Consider the following 26599-nt stretch of genomic DNA (forward strand, 5'->3'; position numbering starts at 1 on the left):
TTCTGTCACTGTGAGGGCTTGTGCTCTGCAGATATTTCACCGCAGAACACAAGCCCTCACAGTGGCAGAAACACGTTGCACGTCCCTTTGTGTTAGGAGAGGAGCCCCTTTCTCTCCCCTGCCACAAAGGACAGATGAAGCCATAGCTGCTCGGTGTCTAATCAACACCCCAAAAAAAAGATTCACAAACTACTCAGCAATTACAGAAAAACATTTCAGAAAGAGGAGAGAAAAATATACATATGTAGGCAATAAATCTGAAAATCTGATCGAGGCTACGAACAGCAAAAGCTTCACACCAATACACACACAGAGACACACACTGAGCATATAGAGGCCGGCCAGCCTGCTTATTGACACCATGGTTGATTGAAAGGAGCACCAAGCAAATCCGATCCTTCTCTCTGTGAAATGCACCGAGGAAAAAGAGAGGAGAGGAGAGGAGAGGAGAGGAGAGGCGAGGAGAGGAGAGGATGCTGGAGGCTTGGTATCTCTCATGATGCGCATTGACTCTTTGAAGGAGAATGTAAACTGATCACACCCAAATCTATCTTTGGGGGAGAAATTCAATTAAGGTAATAAATTAAAGATAATTGGCGCAAACCTCGTTGTATAAACTTACGAACGCGACTACAGCCAAATGCGTCTTTTTTTTAAAAATCAATGAATTATTCAGCAGCCTTCTTCCACACAGGGACGAGCCGAGCTTTTCATTTATGGAATCCCACCCAGTGTCTAAATAGAATTACAGAATAACGACAGCGTCAAATTTTAATGATTTATTAATCTGCTTTTGAGGTAAATAAAGTGTTTTTTAAATTATGTTCTATTTTATTTTTGATCAGGGGAATTATTTGATTTCAATGTAAAGATGAAGTTAATATGCGGATGCGATAAATGAGCGCGCTGATGAGAAACGATGATTAAAGCGGCATTCATGCGCGCTCGCGATTAAAGCACATTATAGGTGTAATAAAAAGATTAATTACGAGGAAAATAACCAGAATCAATTCGGTCCTGTTCACTGTGGGTACAATTAAATAAAGGCGGGAAATAACGTTTAATTTTAGGCGGCGGATGTGAAAAGCAGTTTTGTTTTTAAAGAGGAGGAATGCATTTTTTTTGAGGGGGGGGGGGGGTGGAATCGAGTCTTAATTAATTTTAAATAGAGACTGTAAACGGGTTTAGAGTTTAGTACAGGCCCCACAGTGTCACATTAGAGGTATGAGGCTGTGTAGTGTTTTGCACTTCCTCTAACAGGGATTTAACGAGAGCGCATGCGGCCTGGAGCCCGAGTCCAAAGTCACTCGCCTCTCTTCTTCTTCCTCCTGCTCTTCTTCTTTTTTTTTTTTTCCTGCCGTGAAATCGCGTGATTAATGTAGAATTTGACGCGAGCTCCCGCGTGACAGCTGACAACAGCTAAGCACCCCCCACCCCCCTTCACTCTATTGGTACACTGGTCGTAATAAAAAGCAAGAGTCTGTGCACACCAGCCTTTTATTATTATTATTATTATTATTATTATTATTATTATTATTATTATTATTATTATTATTAGTCTCACAGCCATCTGATATTTATTGACACACAGCAGTTTGGATGAGGTGTCATCATCTCACCATTACATCCGGATTAAATCACCCCTCTTTTCCTAGTTTCTTAATTTTGCAGATTGAGGTTGCAGCAGCAGTAGCGAACCTCCTCCCCCCCCCCTCCCGTGTACCGTGGCGCTTTTTCAGCCCCTGTTAGTGCATAAATGGAGTAAATCATTTACGGTCACCCGCTTTTATAGACTCCCGGTGTAGCCTAAATTTTATTAGCCCCTTCCCACTCCAAATGTGAAATAAACGGTGCAGTATATATCTCCTCCTTTTTTCCCACCCCCCTTCTCCCTCTTTCTCTCTCTCGCTCTCTTTCTTTCTCTGCCTACATGATTCTTCGCTGTAAATGTCGAATAAGATGACCTTAATTTGAGACAAAACAGCGCCAAAAATGTATGGGCCACGTATTATCTATTTACTTATTTATTTCCTCAATGTGTTTTATTATTCTCGTCCTGTTCACCCTCCAAACGTTAAGCCAGTGTGTGTGTGTGTGTGTGTGTGTGTGTGTGTGTGTGTGTGTGTGTGTGTGTGTGTGTGTGTGTGTGTGTTTTACGGCGGCTTCTCCCTGCGATTTTATTTTAAAATATTAGGCCGAGGTGGGGAGAATTATAAACGACTCTGCTCTTATCTGCTCCCTTCACGTATCCAGGATCACAGAAGCTGATTAAGAAAGAAGTCACAGCCAACGCTGGATTCATAATGATTTGGAATAATGAATCCTTATCTCCCCTCTGCAGATTATCAGCCTTTCAGCTCGCCATGTTTTGTTACATGGGATAATTTATTGCATCTAATACATCACAATGAATCTGATGGGGGAAAGTGATGGCCATGTTAGGAGAGAGGCTGTCTTTTTTTTATCCCGGGGCAATGAAATGCCTTTACGATTTTTAATTGGTAAAATATAAGGGGGGTGGGGATCTGATAAAAAAAAAAAGAGAGAGAGAAAGAAAGAAAAAATAGAAGCACAGAGGTATAATCTTGCCTGCTAGTGTTCCAGCAGCACTCTGCACTATAATTAGTGTGTCAATTTCAACCTGAAATTAACAACATCGACCTGCCATCTCTGCTTACGCCGGTGGAGTCAGCTAGATCCTAATTTCGCATGATTTATTTTTCACCAAGAAGAGATAATTAATCATAAACACGGGAGAAGGAAAACACACAGTGCAGCAAAGTAGAGATAACAAAATATTTGCATCTAAAAAGATTCGATGGAGCTCATTGGCTTTCACCTCCTCCACCCTCCACCGCCATCCCGAGCCCACCTGATCCAGCTGCAGTTACCTCCAGCACTTTTATTTTTATTTTTATTTTTTAATTTCCCATGATTAATCTTTGGGTGGCGATGTATCATTAATCACTACACGAGATTGGGGGGGGGGGGGGGGGGTTACACAGTTACACACAGTGTGTGTAACTGGTAGACTGAATGGTGGTGTCACTGTTGTTGGGAAACGATTATTCTTTTATTCAAAGGGATGGCGGGTGTACCCTGGTGTAACACCGAACGAAGATGCACCTCCTTATAAGGTTAATACTAATAGTAATAATAATAATTTATTATTATTGGATAATCAGCCTTTGTTTGGAAGTCGTCACTGGCGCAGCGCCAGCGCAGCTCTGGATTTTTTGGATGGCGCTATGTTTAAACTTGGGCATGCTCACTGTGCCAGGATAAATTTGCATTTTATTTGCAGCTGTAATTAGCTGATCAGCATCTCTCTGCCCCCCTCTCTCACTCCCTCTCTGCCCATCTTTCTTCTCATTATGATTTTGTATTTTCGCCGCCTCTTTCACCGCCTCTCCCCAATCCCTCATTTTCCAATGTCCTGGCAGCGCCACCAGATGTTTATCGCTTTTATACCCAGGGACGCTGCCATGTCAAACAGACCGAGGATGGACACTTGCAGGCGGTTGGGTATCCAGGCAAGCCCCCTCCCTTCCTCTCTCCCTCTCTCCCCTACCACCACCTCCTCCTCCTCTTTTCCTGGCTGTGCATAATCCTGTACTGGGTGGCCACTGGTAGTCCAGTGACGGTTTCATATGAAACGGGGTAAGGGGGTGGGAGAAAGCAAGGAGATCATTATTAATGGTTGCTGATTAAAGGGTTCTCCAAATATAAAATAAATAAAAAGAGCTCGATTTAATTCACCTCCCCTGAAATCTTACTCTTTTTGTCCGTGCAGAAAAGGGCCACATCCGCACTGATGGGAGGCTGATGGTGCGCCCCAGATATACTGCAGATAGAGATGTGGAGATGAGCTTAATGAGATGCAAGGCTGTGGGTGGGGTTGGGGGCAAACATCCAGTGCAGGAGTCTTCCCAGGAGACATCTGCACAATGCGACCTGCCCGTTATCTGCAAGGGAATGCACTCCCTCGCTCTCGCTTTCTCTCTCGCTTTAATGAGCAGTCGTTTATTAAACACTCTCTCACTCTTTTAACCCCATAATTGAAAAAAAGAGGCTTTTCTGGAGCGGCTCGACCCCCCACACTGCAGCAGCTCTGCTCCACTGCAGAGGATGCAGCGGTGGATACAGTGATTATATCCATCTAGCTTACCTGAGCTGCAACAATCACAAGGGGGCTTTGCAGACCCCCACCCCACCCTCCTCCTTCCCCTCCAGTTTGGCCATGATATACAAATATTTATCCGCTGATAAGGAACCACTACGATGGCAGATAACCTCCAGTGCCACTGCGTCAGGACTCTTTGTCTGTACAGTCTCAGCAATTACTAAACATTTCCCTCCCTCCCCCTCTTTTTTTCCTCCTAAAACTTCTCCGTTGCTTTTAATTCGTTAAAGCATTATTAGGAGTCTCTCTAAGCCTCTTTAGTCAATGACTGTTTGTGGAGTCTGGAAAAGAAAGAAAGCTTGGGAGGGGAGATGGGGGGGAGCGGAGTTCTGTGTGTGTGTGAGAGGGGGGGGGGGGGGGTGAATGAAAGACTGGCTTGATTTTCCTCGCAATCCACGGAACAAATAGCTAACATTTAACGTTTACACCCTGCCTGGCGACTCACTGGCGCTGCGGGGCCGAGCCGAGTCGGGCTAAAGTGTCCCGAAAGCCTTTGGAGGGGTGTAAGTCCCGGGCTATCGGGTTCTCCAGATCCCCTTTAAATGACTGTCAAAAGAGGCAAATATCGAATTGCACGGGGTCTCACTCTCCCCGCCCTCTCTCGCTCTCCCAGCCTTCCCTGCCAGCCTGGCACCAATAATGCGTTACTGTAACGTGATTAGCTACTTCTCCAGGAGCAGGCAGGGATTTCCAGGGAATTCATTCTTTATTTGCCGCTGTGTGTAAATGTAGTTTGTGTCACCATGACTGGAATAAAATAACAAATAAATCAGACATTTATTAATCGAGAGATTTAGTAGGAAATACAAACACTTTTGAAGGTGTTTTCTCGAAATGATCTTTATCTGGTCATTTACTGATACATCGAAAAAGTTCAAGGAATTGTTCACTTTTACATGTGTAAAGAAAGTGATAAGGTAGTAAAATAAATACAAAGAGTAAACTTAATTCATCTGGTCAAACTTTAGAAATATTAAAGTACAAATTATTGCATTAATAGGACGTGAGCTGATGTGTTTATTCTAGTGTTATTTCCTGTTTTAGTGGTGACTAAAACTTTATTTTGGGGCAAAGTCGGTAAACATTTTAAGCGTTTTTATGATCAGATTTGACTTGTGATTCTATACGTGCAGTTATATGTCCCTGTGGCCACTGAGGTTAGGAAATCCTTTAAAACAACTGTCCAAATGTGTGCCCAAAGACGTTTCAAGATGGCAGCCACGTGTTGAGACTTCTAAAAAGGACAGTAACGCCATCATGAATAGAGCTCTGAGAAAGAAAGTGTATTATTTTTTACATGCACACCAGTTAGCCTGTTTTTTCTGACAGTTTTATTAAAGCATGGGGATAGAAATCACTTGGACACTTTGCCTCCGTATGCGGGTAACTGGAATAGTTCAGAATCACATCAGAATTATACATGCAATTAATATGAGCACGTTTGTGCAGGACATATAATTTATTTCTTTATTTTGATTGGGAGTTAATAGATGATTTGTCACTCTAGACGCCAAATAAATTAACATGGAAAGAAAAGTAAAACTTTTGTGTTAAGTGGGCAGAAGCCAGGAACAGTAAGGATCTATTATACCTGCTGTACTGTTAAAGGAAGAGCACGCACATTTAATACAAAGCTGCTTTTATAGTAGTGCCACGCATTTTCGCCACGCGCACTCACAATGCAGCACGAAAGGGAATTATAAAGACACCTGGAAAGGTGTCACAATGTGCGTTAATCACAGCAAACATCTCCAGTAGGCCTACCCCATTCTTCGCTGGTTTACAGTGTGCCAACGGTTTATAGAAATCACCCACACAAAATAAGCATCTTTATGGCTTCAAAGACTAAATAAATAATTAAAATAATACAATGTGTGTGAAGCTATTATACACTCAGATTTATCTGAGCCTGCAAAGATAAACCCCAGCTGAAGCCTATAAAATCTTTAGGGCTATACTTTTCCCCCCTTTTCTGATTACCTTCAGCCACACTCCAAAGTTCCCCAAATTGGACACACAGTGGTGTTTGAAAACAACACACCCTCTTTAACAGTGTATAGCCTTATCTACAAAAGGCCTATGCATCGTCATTAATCTTCGCCAGGCTAATTAAATTAATCCATCGCCTCTTGGCACTGGAATATAACGACCACCACTAAATCCGCTGCTGGATAACGAATTTGGTTTTTTTTTTTAATAGAAAAGAGTTTCTTGCTTTTAATAGCTTACAACAAAAAAGAACACAGCACAGGCCGAATTCATTATCAGTTCATTTTATTTATGAACTTGTGGTTATCGATAAATAATAATATATGTATACATGTTTTGGTTTTTTTTTTAAATGCACCTTTTTTATGTTTGAGCGTAGATGTTTGAGTGAACACGGGAAGGCTGCTGGAGGGCTGTGATTGACAGTCCGTCCGCGGGATCATGTTTAATCCCTGCCTCTCTCGAGCCTGTTCAGAACTCATTTCTCCACCGCGAGATGGGGGACTCAGATGGTTGCCGGGGCAACGCCGATAGTCCTAAGCCATTTCCATTTCCTGCGAACGAGAGAGAAGGTTGGGTGGTGTGGGGCGCGTTTGCCTCAGAGGTCGTCACAAAGTCATTCACAAACAGCGGAGAGGACCGTTAACCGGAAGCGGACAGGCTACTCATTGCCTGCTCCGCAGGACTGTTTTGCTCATTATGCAGGGACATTTGTTACTTTAGAGGAAATAACAGAGACATGGGTAAAAGCCTCCGGGGACGAGGTCTTGCAACTTGAAACGCACTGGGGCACTTATTTGGGGACTTATTTTTGAAGCACTGAATAAACTGACTTTCAGTGACTTTCAATTTCAGTGGTTAGAGTGAAATAAAAAGTGCAGGTGTAGACCTACCAGTCAGCTTTAAAGAAAAGGAAAAGAAAAACTTGAGAACTTTGCTAACTTTACCAATAAGATTAAAATTTTAAAAAGCTGGAAGTGATCCTTTTACTGTCTTATACCCCATAAATTTCTACATCTACATCAACAGTTTTATTTTTTACATATTATACATAGATTGAGGAAAATGCCCAAATGATTTTATGAGGCGGTTTTGGGGGGAAAGTTTAAGTTGGCCAAAAAATAATATAGCTGAGGTAACAACTGAAGCTAGCATTTTACCATTATATTTATCATGGTGAAATTTTACACCCCAATTTTTGTCATTCAAAAGTGTTTGTTATTTTAAAAAAATCAAAGGGAATGTGTCTCACTATCAAAAAAATTGTGTATCAGCACATCTCTCTCTCTTTGAGGAAAAAAAATTAGAAGGGGGAAACCCAAAAAGTAACACACACACACACACACACACACACACACACACACACACACACACACACACACACACACACACGCTTCCTATTCCACTTTTCCCTGAACCTTTTCCTTCTTCCATTCAGCCTCCTCAGAGAAACGGGCGCTCAGCATCATCAGCATCCAGTGACGACGTCCATGAGGAGATGAAGGTGAGCCAGCCTTTCTGATCAAAGCACCCGTCTATAAAGCTCAAGGCTGGCCTTCCTCGGTGGGTATGTCGCTTTTATTCTGCACACATACACATCGCAGACACACACGTACGCTCTTTCCTAACCCACCCCGACAGTGAAAAATGCCTTTCCTTTCAATCAGGTTGCAAAAAAAAAAAAAAAAAAGGAGAAAAAAGCCAACCTGCCATCTTACTTTGTGGCATTTTAAATCAAATGTCTGCTTCACCTGGATCTGGAATAGTGCACACTTCTCCCCGGGGGTGCTGCTTGCGTACAGCCAGGTTGACAGTGTCAGCGTGCCGACAGGGTGTTAATGCACTGCTTGTTAGTTTTAATTAAGTAGCCTTTAGCCTAGTGATCAGTGAGATCAAGGCAGTTATTTAAATAAGCACACCAGGTCTCCAGTAAACTGCAGGCAAGAGTTGTTGGCTCCAGCTCTGCTCCTTTTCTCCATCACCTGGCCTCATTAATTCAACACATCTTTGCCTTTCGGTTGACATGACACCACATCTGTCAGAACATAGCCCACTCTCTCAGTCAGTCCTGGCATCAGTGGTCTCAATTTTATTTTCACAACCGACCAACTTTCTTTCTAAGCGGAGAGCCACAGGCATCTGCAGAGTGTGTTCGGTCTGTGTCTACATGATAAAGAGGAAAGTTAGGTGAAGGACAACAATCTGGTAGAGGAGACTGATCAGGAGGAATAATGATAAAAAGGCTAATAAGGTATCTCTCTCCAGCACATTGTTAAAGAGTTTGCATGTCGCCTATGAGGCTGCTTATATTAAGCCACATCCAGCAGGTCTATTTTTTCAATATACTGAATATGCAAACACGTTTGAGTAGTGTAATTGGAGATGATGCTTTAGGCCTGTCTTAAAAAAAAAAAAAAAAAAACCTTTCCGAATATTCAAACTGCCCTCTTTTCACATCACATCCCTAACAGCTTTTGAAAAGCTGATGTTCAAAAAAGAATTGATAAAGGAGAGCGAAGATCCACAGGCAGAGGAGATAGAAGAGCTGCTTTCAGGCTAAACACTTTCTGACGCAGTCAACACATCTGATGAAAGGTCAGAATATTGTTTCAGGGATAAGAAGAATAAAAGTGAGAATACAGATTCTGTAAGGAAAACGTGTCTTTTAAGGAGTTGAAACTTTGAAGGGGATCAGCTCTCTTTGACCTTTTGAAACTTAGCAAGAATACACACACACTTATTATATGTCTTAAATATGTAAATACAGAAACCAGAAACAGAGCAGCCATGATGTGAATAAATGGACAGAATCTGTGGTACCTGTGGAAGCCTCGTTCCTGTTTTGAATCTGAGTCAGATTGACCAGTGAGGGCTGAGTGCAAAAGATTTGGCACTGATGCACTGGTAAAAAATGTAGGCTTGAAACTATCTTCTGTTGTCTAGCAAGAAGTTTGCTTGTTATTAGAATTTTTAAGGCAGTGTACAGAACAGGAAGTCTTGTTCCTGATGTATTATATGTAATACTGGCCATGGCCTCAGAGGCTGTGTCGGAAATCACTCAGGTACCTGTTAAGGAAGGACACTCACTCTGTAGACACAAAAGACTCTAAACTAGACTCTAAAACCCACAAACATGTTTTTTTTAAATATCAACTAGGAAGATTAAAATGTGTGCATTTCTTTTTTCATCCTTTTCCTTATTCATCCTAATTAATTTAACTTAATTTTAAATGCTGTAGCAAAAAAAAGTCAAACTTTAGGATAAATAAATACTTCTCATCTTAACTATTTTTTTTTCTTTGGCAATGCATGACGATACACAATTCCCGCCTAGTAACTGCCTACTCTACTGAAGTACTATGGGATACTCTGGTTCCACTAAAAAGGGGTACAAAGAGGCAATTTTACCATGTAGTTCACTGTAGTGAATGACTTTAGACTCAGATAATGGCTGATGGGGTCCCAGATTCATCTTTAGGCTTAGCAAATTACCAAGGTATGGCGATAGAGACCACGAATAAGAGTTTTGTGCTTTAAATCTCTTTTTTAACTGAAAGACTGGGAAATAAGAGAACACTCCTTCATGATTCTGCAAAACAGTGTATTCAATCCATCACTGACAGTTTCGTTATATTGTTTAAGTCAGTGCTGCTACTGTTAGAAAAATAATAAGATTACTGAAAAAAAAAAAACCAGCACTCCATCTTAATCATCCAATGTGGATGTAATTCAAAAGGAAATTAGACCAAAACAATACACAGGAACAGTACTTATTTTTAATACTGTTTTTTATTTAAAATACATAACTAGGTATTAAATGGCTTTCAAAGTACAATTTCCCAATGTTTCTTATGGCGCATTTTCCATCACAAACCCATCAGAAGATTATTCATAATCAAAGATAGTGTTAAAACAATGATACTTGAAAACACGAAGCCAAGTAAAACACATTAAGACATTATACATAGCGGTCAGGAGCCACTGTGATTATAGAAAATTAATAATAGGATATAATAGGATCTCGTGGAAGAGATCCAACACAAAATCACGAAGACGAACTGCTTCTTCTAACACGTATATCCCGGTAGATGTACTCAGGCCATTGCTCATTAGACACTATAATCTTATCTGCTTCTTTCAAAACCAGCGCTAACTGTTATCCATGAAAACAGATGATGTTTTTGTTGGGTCGCTCTGATCTTAAAGGGTTTCCTCCAATGAAAACAACAGGTGGGAGATGAAAAGTGTGAGGTGCCACGGCAGAGAAAGTGGTGTTGTTTCTGTGGCTGAAGTGTACATTAAGAGCTCGATTGAAGTGTTACCTTTTAACCTCATCAGCGAGACTCTGTGGCGTTCGTGTGGTAAAACCTGGTAGATTGTCTGTCTGTCTCTTTCTCTCTAACAAGGGATGCCTTTTCAAAACTGTTTGATGATCTGAAAAGAAAAAAGGAAGCACATTTAAGAACTCGAGCGTAAACTGTGTGTGAACCAAACAGTCGTGTGTATCAAACTTATACATCAGCTCACAAATGTATATGTTTAACAGATCTGGCTTATGCCCACACAACAAATGTGAGCATAAGATGAGAGGAAAATACTGCTCCAATCAGTCCTTAAGTCATGTGGAAAACATTCCTTATCGATTGTCCGACATCCATCGCCAAACTGCTACCGTCTGTCTTTTCCGAGGAAGAAAAAGGAGCAGATCCCAAAAATAAAAGGCTGCAATTTTCCTTTGATTGCCCTTATCATAGAGCAGAAATCTCAAACTGTTTGGCCTGTTATTAAGTCTGATCAGAGTGCAGGGATATTACAGGCAAATGTATGAAAAGGTTATGAGAGCTATCAAAAGAAGAAGTGACGTCATGCATTTAATGAATAAAAGATTGGGAACAGATATATCCAAAAAGCCCCAGCAACAATAAGGGAACAACCACTGCCTTTTCTGTTTTCAGGGATGTCAACACATCTACTTCTAAGTCGAGGCAGAGGGATGGGAAAAGTAGACCGGAATGACTAGAAGCCCCCGCAGGCATCTGCCACTCATCTGCCACTCAACCGATGCAGATCCAGTGTGATTTTTAACTCCTTAATACTTGATTGTATTATCTCGGGCGTGATAAAATAAGTCAGTGTTTCAGCCGAGAGCAACAAAGTGTCAGTCAGAAACTGCAGTGAAGATATGCTAAAAGGTTTTCTGTGCTTCTGGCGCAGACAAGCAGATACAGAGCAGATTATGCTTTATTAGCTGTTCATGGAGACTTAATTGTGAGATCAAAGTTAACAGTGTTCCATCGGTGCGAGGCAGAGCAGATTTCATTAGGCTGAGTAATATCAGCGCAATAATAGTGTCATCTGCGCACAGCAAGTTCAGAGGATCTTAATAATATTTCTGGACAAACTGGAAGAGGAAATTCATCCGCACGAATGGCAAAATGTCTCCAAGCTTCTAGGAAAACAGTAATAAACAAGAGATACAGCGGAATTTGGCTTGATGGTTGCACTCTGCAGCTGCCCTGGTCAATCAGAAATATCACACACAAGACTAAAACAAATCCACTCATGCAGAATCCAGTAACAAAGTAATATAATGGCCATACATGGGAAAAAAGATGCAAACGATCCACGGTTCACAGACCAGGAGGAGGAGTAGCCCGAAAAATCTGAGGAGATGATCTCAAATCATTATGAAGTGTGTTAAAATCTACTTAAAAGATCAAAGTGAGCCTAATTTATGGTTAAAAACTTAGGTTGAAGAGACACACACACAGTTACAGTGTTTATGGTGAGTGCTGCAAGTTAGGTCCTAAGTGTAGAGCATATACCCAGCCCCTTAATGTAGTAGAATATGATATAGTAAGGGCAGTATTAGGGATGGTGTGCTTCACCTTGTAATTAGTAGTGGAGGGATAATAGCTGTTTCCTGTGCATTGCATCTCTAAGATAAAGAAACTATTATTCAGATGTTGTGATTGTTTGCTGCTACTTCCAGAATTTAATCTAAGTGCTGTCATAAAGTTCCCACCATAAAAAGGAAAAGAAAGAAAAAACACCTGATTTTAGTTTGGTTAATCTACCCTATCTTTATCTTCGCGCTCTTAGGCAGCTCAAGTGGTGATGCTATTTTTAGATCTTTCCTGGAAGACCCATTTCAACCACTCGCCCTCATGCATTTGCAATGTGTGCTGCATCCTTCAGTGGGCAAAATTGTGGCTCTTAGGAGAGGACAAGTTGCTTTTAGGATGTTACAGTAGAACTTGGCATTGATAGGCTGACCCTGGGGCATGAATTTATGGTTCAGGATTCTGTGAATGCCAAAAAAACTAGTGAGCATGCTTCTTGTCATTCTCCTGACCAAATGCACCGCCGTTAGGTTTGGACACATTGGTCGCTTCCACTGAAACCTGCCGTTTTGTGATATTGAAGTTATTTGCTGTCTGCAAACACGGTATATCAACTTCATGGTGAATGAGGCTTCAACCAAGTGCTCTAACTATATGGAAGAACTGCAGAGGTGCACGAGGGGGTGATGTTGAAGGGATATCAGCCAAATTTAAATCAGGTAATATTATTTGATTTCATTACTGAGGAGTCAAACAAGTTTGTGATCTGACTACTGAGGTGTAAGAATTCCTAAAAGCCCTTTCCCTCATTAAAAATAACTTGACTCTATTATTTGTGAGGCTGAGGGGGTTACAGCATCAGTGTTATGTTGCTAATTAAAGGCCCAGGACTTCTCCACTGAGAGATCTTGAAAACACATCTTGGAAACTTCCTGCGTAACAGATGTTTGCAGTCAAGTCAAATGAAAACCACACAGTACTCCTGAAAAAGATCAAGAATAGCTGATTGTTACAGGCCCATTATTAAACATCAGCATTAACCGTTATCCAAAAGTTAAATCATTCTTATATACAGACTATAGCAGTCAAAACATGGACCGAATATGTGGCAGACTGCCACTGTTGCTTTAGCACTGACCCTACATGACCCCTCCTCTCACTGACTGGTCTCAGATGGCTGACTCTTTTTTCTTTTCTTTTCTTTTTTGTCCTTTTTCACAAACACATCTATCAATTTACACACATACATAAGTAGAACTCTCACTTAAACTCAGCTTAATGCGTTTGGCAGCTCTTTGACCCACTCAGGCACATAAGCACCCATCTTCAGAGAAGAAGTGTGGAGTCTGCCTAGCACGGTGCTGAGCCGCTGACCTCATGAAGCTGTAGGTTAGATGGTGGGGTTAACACCGGGTCTCCCTCAGCTGCTCCCTGTTAATATTGCATCAGTGGAGTGCTGTTTTAAAGTGTCAGGAAGCCTGATACCCACTTACCTCACCTTTACAGAGGCAGGAATCTACACAGGTGACAAATTAAAAGAGAAATCTGAACCACTTCATCTTGTAGAGCGAGTATGCCCCCGTTCAATGGGCAGAAGGGTCACTGAATGATTATCAAAATACTCTGACTCATGTTATACGGTGTTCACAGTCACTACAACTCAATTAAAATGAACACCTGTTGGAGAAAGGATATATTTTCTTTTCCAAAGCATATCCAAGTTGTTTTTGGTGTCTAAATCCAAAGTAGTTTTGAGGTCTAATTTTTAGCCAGTAAGAGAAAGTGGAAAGAAAAGGCAGTGCAGATGAAACTAAAATGCTGAACACAAAGGTCCAAACCTTGTGTCACTTGCTTTACTGCCAGCCCTTCACCCTCCAAGTCTGGACTTGGTCTCTTTGTGAAAGAGGCCTGCTATCTGTTAGCATCTAATACTGGTGCAACCAGTGCATCAAGGTATCAACATCACAGGAAACCTTGTGCGTGTCTCTGCAACATCAGTGGTATTTGACAGAACAGCAATATTTGATACTCTGTGCTGAAAATATTTTGACATTCCAGTCTCTGGTTGTGTATGTGACCTTCTTGTATATCATGTGTTGTATTCTTTGATTCCATATATAGTTGCTTCATTGATTCGCCTCAAAGATAACATTTGTTTAATCTGGAAGCCAGCCATTTTGCTTTGCCAACACACATCGCTGCCAGTCTCTTCCTGTGTGTATGCCCCTTCACAGAGGGCCTTCCACTACCATCATTACAGCAAATGAAGCCATATCCCTTTGAAGAATGTGTCACAGTTTGGTAGAAGCAATGCGTTGAAGCTGTGCTGTCAACATACGGTGGCCCAACACCTTAGTAAGGCCCTGGTCACACAGGCTTAGAGACCGGTCAGTGATTTCATCATAACCTTTAGTTGCTAGAGTAAAATATGTATTCCACAACCAGGTGACTTAGGGTTGCTGTATTGCAAAGATGTTAATATTCCACTAAAAAGCTTCTTCTGAGATTACTTTGGTAATCAACAGGTTTCTGCAGCCACCCATAGTTTGCAGGGAAATACCAGTTTGTCTGTGAAATCTCACCACCTACTCACTAAGCAATAGTGAAACTATGAAAAGCACGACCATTCAGAGTAAATGTTGCGCTCTACCGCTGCAACCAACATGTTTGAAAAGGCAACACTTTTACTTTGAGGTCTCCATTTCCAGCATTCATTGAACTCTCAAGTTTCACTACCAGGAACCAGCGATTAACAAGTGTTTGCAGACATATCAGTATCTTCTATGTAATTATGTTGGACTGCAGCAACTTGTAAGCAACTAAGCATTTCTTCGGAGGACCATCAACTGGACTCCAGGCATGTGTGACGGACGCATAAGACGCCTTAATTTGTCACCCATGTGTGTATCTTTGGTCAGTCTGGGTTCCTGCTGGCTGATACCAGAAGGGAACTCGGTGTTCTGAGTAGTGAGCTGTTAATTTGCATTGTCAACAAATACCCAACAACTTTACACAATTATGTAGCATTTTACTGATCATATAATGCCTTTTTTTTTCTGCAAAACATCAGACCTAAAGGCAAATGGCCTTCTTGGTAACCTGATGATAATACATTTTTAGGATACACTAAGTATTTGAATGAAAAACAAGTCATTACCATTTGAGAAAATGTTTGAAGAAAACAGCAGTGGGCTTGCATGCATCCTTTAAAATATTGCCCTACACCTGCGCAACCATTTATGCACATGCCGCCCCTATTTGACTTCATTTGTTACACATGACGACGCTGCAGCAGGTGTTTCTGTTGTATACGTGCAGCAAGTGTGTGACCGTGAGGCTAAACTCAAACGGCGGCCAGCGGAATCAAAGAGCATAAGAGGGTGTAGACTGAGGGGATAATAGTGTTGTGTCACTCCGTGGTTTGCAGAAAAAAAGATGAAATGAGCTTTTAGTAGTCGAGGAAACTGAGGGAATCAAACACTTCCTGGCTTTAAAGTGGAAACAGCGGAGACTTCCTCCCTCATATGCAGGTAGAGGAGGCACCATCAGGGAGGAACAAAGACGCAGAGTCTAAACACGAGGCTTTACACCATCACCACCTCTGACTTGGAGGAGACAGAGGAAGCTTGTGTCTGCATGTGTGCAAGGGGGTGTGTGCGCTAGCTTGTTGGCCTCTCTTGGGGTGGTAACACACACCATGGTGATGCGGGAGGGGGTGGCCGGCTCAGCGGTGATTTCTGTGAAGCTCATTCCACAACCGGTCACAGGGTTAAGTGCCATAGTCATACACCCAAATGCAGACACACACACACGAACACTGGAGCCATTGAGTCGAATGTACAGAGTAGACGCCACTGGAGGGGGTTCCTCTCTCTCTCACTCTCCTTCTGTCTCACACACGCGCACAAACACGCAGACACTCTTACACACACGCATGATAAAACGGGAGCTGAAAGGAGAGAGTGACCACACAGGCTGCAGGAGATTTATGACCGACATCCTTTGATTTCTGCGTAATTTGGAGCTATTGTACACACTGCACTGGAGTAATTAGAACAATGGTGAATTCTCCAGTGAGAAGCAGGTTACCTCCCCTAAATGATAAAACAAACATTGTTTTTATTTACGTTTAGCTGTATCTATCCATGCAGAAATCTCAGATGTGTCAAGATCTTATCATATTACACAGTGTGTATGGTAAATATCTACTCATGCAGGCAGATGCTACTATCCAAGGAAAAACCAGTAAACAGGTTTCTACTGACTCACGTTGATGTACGTTGTTCATGTACGTGCACAACGGCAACACCTGCCACTGTCTCTGAAGGTAGTTGATGAAATGTTATAGTATTGACGTAGCATCAGTGTTTTCCTTTTACACTTTCTTTGCTAGCAATTTCCTGTTCACGCAGTTGTTTTTCCATTTGCTGATTTCTTTTGTTTTCAGTCAGCGTTTGGTTAGGTTTAGGCTGAGTGAAATCAAATCAAGCGTCAGAGTGGCAGCTGGTTCAATTATTGATTAAAAGGAAAGGAAAAGTCCTTCATTGTTCCCCTTCTCATGTCCTTTAGCAAACCATACACTGGACTATCTTTAATAAAGGAAGGAAAAAATCCTTTAAAGTGACACGCAAAGAAACAGAGCATATAAATTACTGCTACAAATAATGTGTTGTTTTTATTTTAACAGGTTTATTACATTCTTGTCCTGCATGAAACATTTTTGGATTGTGGGTTTAGAAAAGTGCTCTATAAATAAAGATCTTAAAAGGATCAAAGTTAACAGTGTAGCGTAGAAGAAAGCAGCACAGACATAGCTGAAAAAGTTTTGAATGAATTCTGATAAAATTTTGTCGAGTGTAGAGTGGGCTTAACAGTGTTAACAATCCATTAAAATCTGAAATGTCTTCAATGTCAGCGTAATGATTTATTGGTTGAAAATAGACAAAATGCTTTAGAACTTTAGAAAATATGATTCTTACTGTGATGTGTGTTATCAACATATAGAAAGTACAGTGTAACGATTGGTGATGATGTATGGGGGTTCTAAATATCACATTATTTTACAATTTGAAAACATGGACAATGTCCCTGAACAGGTTTTGTTATTATTTTGGAAAACAAAATGAAATTGTCATCAAAAACCTTTTTTCACTTGATATTTATAACTAAATATTTAAATAAATGCTACAAATTTATTATATCCACATAAATAAAATACAATTAAAAAAATAACAGAGTGGGCTGCCTTGGCAGAGGTTTGTGTTCTTGGAGTGCTTCTTGTTTCTCTATATTTTAATAGTCTGTTTGGTGTTTTGCTGTTTGGTACAATAATGCTGGCATATACAAAGAAACTGAAACGCTGGTGTAGCCTGTATACTGGTGTAACGCTAATAGTAGTAGTCTTAAATTTGAGCTGGCTTTGAGGATTATCGTTAATTTATTTGTCTGGACTTACCTTACCTTTCATTGTCCATGTATCCAGCCTTACAGTGCATTCTGGTAGCGTGCCGTTGTGTTTCGTGGAATGGGGGAACATGTCACTCACTCCTCATTTGCACAACCTCCTTGGTGTGAAACCTATAGAAACGTCGAAACGTTGAAAAACTTCGAAAGCGGCCGTTGTTGAGCTAAAATGAAGATTGATGCAGCACCTGCAGGCCTTATGTCTTGCCTCACGTTTCCAGAAACATGTCACGCTGGGCTGTTATTAGAACTTAGAAGAAAGTTTGCAAACGGGCAGCCATGTTGGTTTCATTTTGAAATCAGGCAAAAAGATCAGCCCAGTCAGGTACTGTTTGTGAGGCTGTAGGAGGCTGTAGGGGAGGGAAAGCACCTGTCAATCATTTACCACATATGTAGCGGCTTGCACATCCAGTGCTGGAAACAGATATGATTCATTGCCTGCAAAAAGGGAAAAAAAGCACATACACTGTAAGTTGAAATTACAGATAACATCACACCTTTAGGGGCAGGTTACGTAGAAATTCTATTTCAATTGCGGCACTCTTTGTCTCGCTGACAGACCCACAGACAGTTGGATTGTGGACGTGGTTCTGTGCAGCTCCAGAGAAAGCTAGTATGGTACTGTAGCTTGGCTGGGCTGCAGAGCATCTGTCTTTGTGTCTTTGTGTCTGGGGTAAACCCCTGCCGCTGCCGAGCTTTTGTCTCTTCCTGATCGGCTCTAATGCTGCAGCACTAATTGTTTAACACAGAAACACGTCTTTTCTCCCTTTAATGTTTTTGTTTTTATTGTCGTCGATGCATTTATTACAAAACCTTTGTGGATTTTGAACACGAGCCTCTTTCGCCTCTTCTCCTCCTCCTCCTCCTCTCATCCTCCACCACTCTCTTCTTCTTCTTCCTTTTCCTCTCTCTCTGTCTCTCTCTCTCTCTCTCTGATTTTCTCTCTCCAAAATGCCCGCCCTGAGAAAGGCAAGAAAAAAAAAGAAAATGTGAACATCAGCAAAAAATGGATGTCTGGCAAGTTGCATCATTTTCAGAAACAAACAGTGTGAAACGGTGTTAGCCAGCCTATTAGCATATATACATAAAGACCGTGTGTGCGTGCCCGTCTCCAAAATAAAAGGAAAACACAAAAAGAGGCAAACGTTACTCTCCGCTACCCGTGACGGAGGTTTCTCAAAGAGATAGAGCTCTGGGTAAACATGTGATCGCCACAGATCCAATCAGCTCAAACAAAGGGGATAAGCAATGGAGCTGGGTGAATTTTATCGTGTGTGTGTGTGTGCGCACGTCTGTGTGTTCACTGTAATGTAGGTGTGCATCTATACTATGGTGTGCCATGTTGCTCATAGTAAAAGTGCATAAGAAAAGGGAGAAGAGGAAGCCAGGCACCACTGTTATCATTTGCATCATAATGGTAAACTGATATGAATAGCGCCGATGCTAAGCTCTTAACGTGCATGAAAATTGCTTACCTTCAAGAAATGTGTCGCCGCTTTCGTGTTTATGTGCGGGTATTGTTTTGCGGTTTCATCATACTTTTTCCTCACGACACACACACAGAAAAGTCTCACTGAGGTATTACTGCTTTCTCAAATTAGCAGCATGAATATGAATCAGCTTTTCATTCTAGGTTTGTTACTTTCAAGTGTCAAATAAACACTGAAACCTTTAGCACAGAAAACAGACAGAGAGATTAACTGATACCGTGAATACTCTCTTAAGGTAAAAAATACTACTTTTGTCTTCAGGACTCTTATGCTTGACCCTGAATTTTAAGACGCAGGTCCTACCAGATACTTCTGCCTTGAAATATTTTCAAAAGACATTTATAAATTTGATTTTAGAGAATTGCACTTGGTTTGTAACAACATTTATGGCTGTAAATCTACAAAGAAACCCGTGACGGGCCGTCCAACAAACCAACAAACAAAATAAAGACTCGAACATGACCCCCTAGTGTCATGGTCCTGGGTCGTGTGACCCAGTGTGTTATGCTTAACCTATTTTGATGTTTATTGTTTGCTTAGGTTCTTTAAGGTAGTCCAGCCCTTTTTGTAATTATGTCACCCTTGCATTACGTCTCCCTTGCCCTTCGTGTGTTTATGTCTGTGTGTCTTGTACTGTCAAGTTCATGCTGTCAGTTATGTCACCTCCCCCTGTACTACGTCTCCCCGGTTCATGTCTCATGTTTCCTGTTTTACTTTGAAGGCCTGCATTCACTGTCTGTGTATTCAGCTCACTCCTCCTGTCCTGTCGTTAAGTTCATGTGTGTCAGCTGCGTTCCCATGTGTGGCCACTTTCCCTGATCATCCCTCATGTGTATTTAGTCTCTGTGTTTCTTACAGTCTGTGTCGCGTCGTCTGTGTTATCTCCCCTACCCCTTGTCATAGTTTCCCAGCCTTAACTAGTCCTAGTTTGTACTTTGTTTAGCCATAGTTTTCCCAGTCTATGTTCAGGTCTATGTTCTATGTTCCCTCAGTTGCTTTGCTGCCTTGTTCCTTAAGTTTTCGGCCCTAAATAAAGGCTCGCCTTCTGTTAAGTCCGGTTTTTGTGTCCTCACCTCTGTTTGCTCTTGGGTCCTCCACTCACTCCACACGGTCTGCCCCGGTGGCCTGTGACAGTACGACGCGACCAGTATGGACCCAGCGACACAGAGAAGGGAGGTCGTTCAGGCAGTGGAAGTGCTATGCTGTCAGTGGATGCAGCGTTCCGGGGAGGAGGATACGGAGGAGTTGCTTCACCCATTGCGGGTGAGCGTAACCGTGTTCCCCTGGCTATGGGAGGCGCTACCCCCCCTGATTTCTGATTACCTCCGCACCATCCTCCAACCCCATCCTCAGGAGCAGGCGCCCAGCGCACGGGCTGCGTCACCACCGTTCCGCTGTCACGCAACTTCCCCATCACCGCCTCCACCATCTTGCGGCTCCGGGGTGATTAAGGTTGGCTCACTGAGACTCGGGCGCAACCTGGGGTCGCTACCATCCATTCCTTCGTACACGAGCCGCTCACCCTCGCCGTTTCGTTCGGACTTCGCTTCTCCAGCCTCCTTTCTGGCACGGATGTGGTCGGAGGACGAGGAGCCAGCCGTCACGGCTATCAATGTTGTGTCAACAGCCGTTGCTAGGAGGAAGCGGCGCCCTCGTCGCCGCCGCACGTCAGCGCAGCCAGAGTCCGGGGTGTCGTCAGAGCAGTCGCCTGGGCTGGAACCGCTGGCCGAAGTCGCCTCCGAGTCCGCGTCAGCAGTGATTTTCGGCTCTGAGGAGATGTCCCCACAAATCACTGCCCAGGACGTTGCTGAACGGGAGCAGGTGGTTCTCGCGGAGCTGGAGGAGAAGCTCCGGTGGAAGCTGTGGCTGACCCCCGACTATGAGCAAGTCTTTCGGGGAACGCGCCTGGCTCTTGGGGGCCCACGGAGCTGCCAGGGCCTGCCCCCTTTCACTTCCCCTGCAACCGGAGCTTCCGTCACCGCGTCGCCTTCAGGGAAGAGGCGACGGCGACGTCACCGTGGCGCCGCTCGGCAGCTGGAGGTTGGGGAGGGTCTCGTTTCATCTCGTGCCCCTTCCGACATGGAGGTGAGTGACTGTGCTTTTGCTCCACGTGTCTTTTCCATGGGCGAGATTATGCCCACTACTGAACTGCTGCCTTGCGGGCTCAGCCATAAGAGAGGCGATCGTATCAAAGAGCCAGAGTCCGTGCAAATATCTGTTTTACCGGCCAAGACCAAAGAGACTGTAAATGGACCAGCTGATAGTAACACTACGAGCAGCAAGACTGAAATTAAACAGCTAGAGAGGCCCCCCAAGGGTTGTAGAGTGTCTCAACATGAATGTTTAGCGTTTCCATGTGTGACCTGTGTTAACCACCACTCAATCACTGATGATGAGTCTGGGGGCATTCTTGTTGCTGGAAATGTGAGCAACACTGAGCGTGAACCATTAAGTGGGGTTTCCAGGAATTTTGATGTAGAAGCTCTTCATGTGGCCGTACAAGCGCCAACAGAAACCCTGCCAGTGTCATGTAGCGAGGATGGCAGGGCTGTGTCTACCTGTTCTGAGGGAGCAGATAAGGAAATTCGATACCATGTTAATGATTTAGAGAAACCAGAGACTGTTTCCTGTGTGGCTTATATAACTGAGCCTTTTGACTCCCAGTTGAATGCGTCTGAGAATTGTGACCATGAACCCACTCTAGTTGGTGAGGACGCCACTGTGAATTCTAGGCATGGGAACTTAGACCCAGTAATTAACCCACCTCCATTCCGTGAGGGCAGGGCACCTGTTTCCACCTCTGCCAGGAATAATTCAGTCCAGGACCTGAGACCAGGTGGCGAACTGATAAACAGTGAGTACATGGGCACGTTAGCCAAGAAGGTGTATTGTGTGTCTGAACATGCTCGGCCTGAGACAGTCATGACTCATGCTAGAGGGTCTATGGATAACCTGGACTGTGTTCTGGATGCTGTGGGAGATGAGCAAACTGTGTTAGCTGACCTGACTTTTTCCCTGAGCGACACTCTGTCGAAGTCATGTTATGAGTCAGAAGAAACTGTGTTTAGCTCCACAGCGAGGGCAGCCAAGGGCAGCAGAAGCCACGTTAATGGCTTAAAAGGACAAGGTTCTGTTTCAGGTGTTGCTCCCTCAGCCACACCCCATGAAGCTAATGTTCCCAAAGCTGAGATTGAAGTGCAGTCTACTTTGGTTTTCTGTGACATGACAAATAACATTGTATGTGTTACTGATCTTGACACTGGAAACGTACCCCTAGGCAATAATTCCACTAGCAGCCATGTGAATGTCGTCCATGTGACCAAGTTTTCTCACATCAAGCCGGAGACAATGAACTCTGAGTTTAAAGATTCTAAGACTGTTGACTCAGGAGACATCGTGTTCTCAGAGTCTAACGCCGGTACTGTGAACATTAAAAGCGTTCACTTTCTTGACCCCTGTTTGAAGATTGCGGGTGCTAAGGACAGTTCTTCACCTGCCCTCTCAGAGCGTAGAGTTATGTCCCAGCGGTCTGTTTCGCCACAGGCTTCAGCCCGGCTACCTGCTCAGCTTCCAGGTCGGCATCCCGCTCTGATGTTTGCTCAGCCACTTGTGCAGGCCCTGACACAAACACCTCCATGTCCACTTCAGCTCCCTGCCCGGTTAGCGGCTCAGCTCCCTGCCCAGTCAGCGGCTCAGCTCCCTGCCCAGTTCGCAGCCCGACCTGCACCTGTGGCTGGATGCCTGGGTGTGCCGCCTCGGCACCTCGCAGCACCCCCGCTGCTTCGTGCCTCGCCAGCTGGAGGGCCCGAGGAGCCCGTTCAGCTTCCTTCCACGTCTGCTGTACAGGCTGAGAAGCAGCCTGCTAGGAATGGCGTGAGCTTTCTCTCCGCCTCAGGCTGCCTTCTGCTTCAGCCGTCTCTTCCAGCTGGAGGGCCCGAGGAGCCCGTTCAGCCTCACGCCGTGTCAGCTGGAGGGCCCGAGGAGCCCGTTCAGCTTCCTTCCACGTCTGCTGTACAGGCTGAGAAGCAGCCTGCTAGGAATGGCGTGAGCTTTCTCTCTGCCTCAGACTGCCTTCTGCTTCAGCAGTCTCTTCCGGCTGGAGGGCCCGAGGAGCCCATCCGGCCTCAAGCCACGTCGGCTGGAGGGCCCGAGGAGCCCGTCCAGCACCATGCCACGTCTGCTGGGGGGCCCGAGGAGCCCATCCGGCCTCACGCCGTGTCAGCTGGAGGGCCCGAGGAGCCCGTTCAGCTTCCTTCCACGTCAGCTGTACAGGCTGGGAAGCAGCCTGCTAGGAATGGCGTGAGCTTTCTCTCCGCCTCAGACTGCTTTCTGTTTCAGCCGTCTCTTCCGGCTGGAGGGCCCGAGGAGCCCATCCGGCCTCAAGCCACGTCGGCTGGAGGGCCCGAGGAGCCCGTCCAGCACCATGCCACGTCAGCTGGGGGGCCCGAGGAGCCCATCCGGCCTCAAGCCACGTCGGCTGGAGGGCCCGAGGAGCCCGTCCAGCACCATGCCACGTCTGCTGGGGGGCCCGAGGAGCCCATCCGGCCTCAAGCCACGTCAGCTGGAGGGCCCGAGGAGCCCATCCAGCAACCTTCCTTGTCAGCTGGGGGTTCAGGAGAACCGCACCGGCCTCGTGCCACGTCAGCTGGAGGGCCCGAGGAGCCCGTCCAGCCATCTTCTGCTTCTGCTTCGCCTGATCCGGCTTCTGCTCCTGCTTTGCCTGGTCCAGCTTCAGCTCCTGCTTCGCCGTCGCCTGGTCCAACCTCTGCGTCAGCTCCTGCTTCGCCGTCGTCTGGTCCTGCCTCGACTGGTCCTGTGCCCACCGGGCCTCGGCCAGTGCGCCTGACACTGGAGAGCCACCGCTGCCTTCCGCGCGGTCGGCCCCCTGAGCTGCTCCGCCGTCCCCTTCGCCGCCGCCGTTGCCACCCACACGGCTGGCCTCCTGACCGGCTCTGTCACCTGTGGCGCCCGCCTGGTCGGCCCCCCGACCGTATGACCCTCGAACTCTTGTGCCCGCGGGCTCCGGGTCGGCCTCCCGAACCGCACCGCCACTGCCTCTCACATGGACGGCCTCCTGATGGGGGATGGCGTGGCCTGTTGGGTTGCCAACCCCCGGGTCGGCCGCCTGAACTCGTAAACTGTGGGCTGGTGTGTTGCCGCCCTCCGGGCCGACCCCCTGAACTGTGTCTGGCCTGTTGTCACGTGCTCCAGTGTTTTCTGTTGGCTTTTTTTTTTTTTCTCTTGTTCTGGTCCCTCCGTCCTGGTCCCCTGCCGCCCGCCCGGGCTCGGTGGTCTGTTTCTTTTGGTTTGGGCTGTCTGGAGCCAGCCCTTGGTGGGGGGGTGGTGTCATGGTCCTGGGTCGTGTGACCCAGTGTGTTATGCTTAACCTATTTTGATGTTTATTGTTTGCTTAGGTTCTTTAAGGTAGTCCAGCCCTTTTTGTAATTATGTCACCCTTGCATTACGTCTCCCTTGCCCTTCGTGTGTTTATGTCTGTGTGTCTTGTACTGTCAAGTTCATGCTGTCAGTTATGTCACCTCCCCCTGTACTACGTCTCCCCGGTTCATGTCTCATGTTTCCTGTTTTACTTTGAAGGCCTGCATTCACTGTCTGTGTATTCAGCTCACTCCTCCTGTCCTGTCGTTAAGTTCATGTGTGTCAGCTGCGTTCCCATGTGTGGCCACTTCCCCTGATCATCCCTCATGTGTATTTAGTCTCTGTGTTTCTTACAGTCTGTGTCGCGTCGTCTGTGTTATCTCCCCTACCCCTTGTCATAGTTTCCCAGCCTTAACTAGTCCTAGTTTGTACTTTGTTTAGCCATAGTTTTCCCAGTCTATGTTCAGGTTTTCCCTCAGTTGCTTTGCTGCCTTGTTCCTTAAGTTTTCGGCCCTAAATAAAGGCTCGCCTTCTGTTAAGTCCGGTTTTTGTGTCCTCACCTCTGTTTGCTCTTGGGTCCTCCACTCACTCCACACGGTCTGCCCCGGTGGCCTGTGACACCTAGGTCAGTCGTGCAAGGGTAATGCTGCAAAAAGAGAGATCTTGAGAGTTTAAATGTACATTATAATGCACCAACTATGCAAGCAACTTCAAGCTGACTTCAAGTTGACCTCAAAGAAGTGTAACAGGAATGACACAATTGGGTCAGACGGAAAGCATGACTTTGCTCACCCCACATCCGGTTAGCCGGATGCTAGCAAAGGTCTGTGTATATCCTCTCCCACAATCCGAGGACTGCTGCTGAACATTTAATTCTGGAAAACCATGGATGTTGTTGTAAGGAATTTAACTTCACTGTTTCAGCGGCACTTGAAGCCACCATCGTCGAGAGATAGCTAACAAGTGAGTTCCTGTTCTTCTTCAAGACAACAGTGCCTGTGCTGTGACGATGTGTGAATGTGTAAAAGGATGTAGGATGGTCCAATCAATTCAATATTTTTCATTACAATTCAATCTTATTTATATAGCATATAGCACACATTCGAAACTTAGCCTCAGACCCTCGTAACTGAAAACCATTAGGTTTGTCTTTAGCTTGCTATTTATCTATACTCCCATAGGGACGTGTAGATAAATAATGTTCAATTTTGACCTCAAAATGGATTCTGGAAGGCACGTGCATGCAAACACACACATTTTATGAGCAAAATGTACTTTATGGTACATTTCTTTGTTATATTTTTTTGTAATTCATTTTTCATGATGGATTCTTTCCTCGCAATATTTTTACACGGGCGGCAACCCCGGCGCCCTGACGCCACTGTTAGTATTTATATTTATGTTTGGCATGCTCCACAATTCCTCTGCCAAAGCACTAGTCGGTGAAGAGGTTTCTCTCTCTGAGTCAGTCCCTTCCAGTCAACTTGAAACATAACATAGAATAACATCTTAGACCCAGCAGTTATCTGTTGTTTTATATTAATAAAAGAAGTATAAATAGACCGAGCAAACATTTAAACATCTAGTTTGTTAGTTGTGCACGCTCCTACTCGTATATATGGTCATAAACAAACAAAAGCTTCTGAACTGATAAATATGACATCATATAATTCAGTGGATCACATTTTATTATTTTCCTGTCCAAAATTAGATGAAATATGTATGTATTTTTCTTCTTTTGATATTTTGTTTAAATTTGCATGTAAAATGTTTTCTAACCGCAATCTGAAAAGAGTCCCTGAAGTTTCTTATCCAATCATTTAAAACTTTAGAGGACACATGCAAAGAAACTGAGTGTTTAACAATGGGATCAACCCCACCCCCTTGCCCTCCCTCTTCTCACCCAACCATCCCATCCTTTCTCTACGGTTTCCACCTCTGCCTCCTCCTTCCATCATCTCCCCAGGAGGCTCCAGAGGCCCTGTACATCCCAGATAAGACCTTCTCAGAGGGAGAAAAGAGGAGGTGGTGGAGGGGGGTAGAATGGGTGGTGATGGTGGAGAAGGAGAGGGGCTTCAGGGTCACCACAATGGCACGCTCCTGATAGCGCTATCAGCTTATGCTAATCACCAGCTAAGTGTTTCAGGACGAGAGGGAGCGGCAGGGCGCTATCCTAAAACATGCGCCTCCTACTTAACCTGCGCCATATCGTGATGAGCCCCAGCTCATTCAAACAGCCGCCTCTCTTTATTTAA

General features: G+C 44.5%; 1 long non-coding RNA gene across 2 annotated transcripts in view; it reads left to right on the forward strand.

Moving 5' to 3' along the window:
* The window catches only part of LOC146689410 (uncharacterized), a 45683-nt gene that overhangs the window by 1717 nt on the left and 17367 nt on the right, over positions 1–26599 (forward strand). For both annotated transcript variants that reach the window (XR_014916180.1, XR_014916181.1), the window contains exon 2: positions 7611–7739. This is a non-coding gene — a long non-coding RNA (uncharacterized LOC146689410). The remainder of the gene's footprint in view (positions 1–7610; positions 7740–26599) is intronic.

This window comes from Copadichromis virginalis, linkage group LG17, assembly GCF_057382275.1.
Source record: "Copadichromis virginalis isolate Kocher_CV1m ecotype Utaka linkage group LG17, C_Virginalis_male_GT1.1, whole genome shotgun sequence".
In the NCBI taxonomy this organism is placed as follows: Eukaryota; Metazoa; Chordata; class Actinopteri; order Cichliformes; family Cichlidae; genus Copadichromis; species Copadichromis virginalis.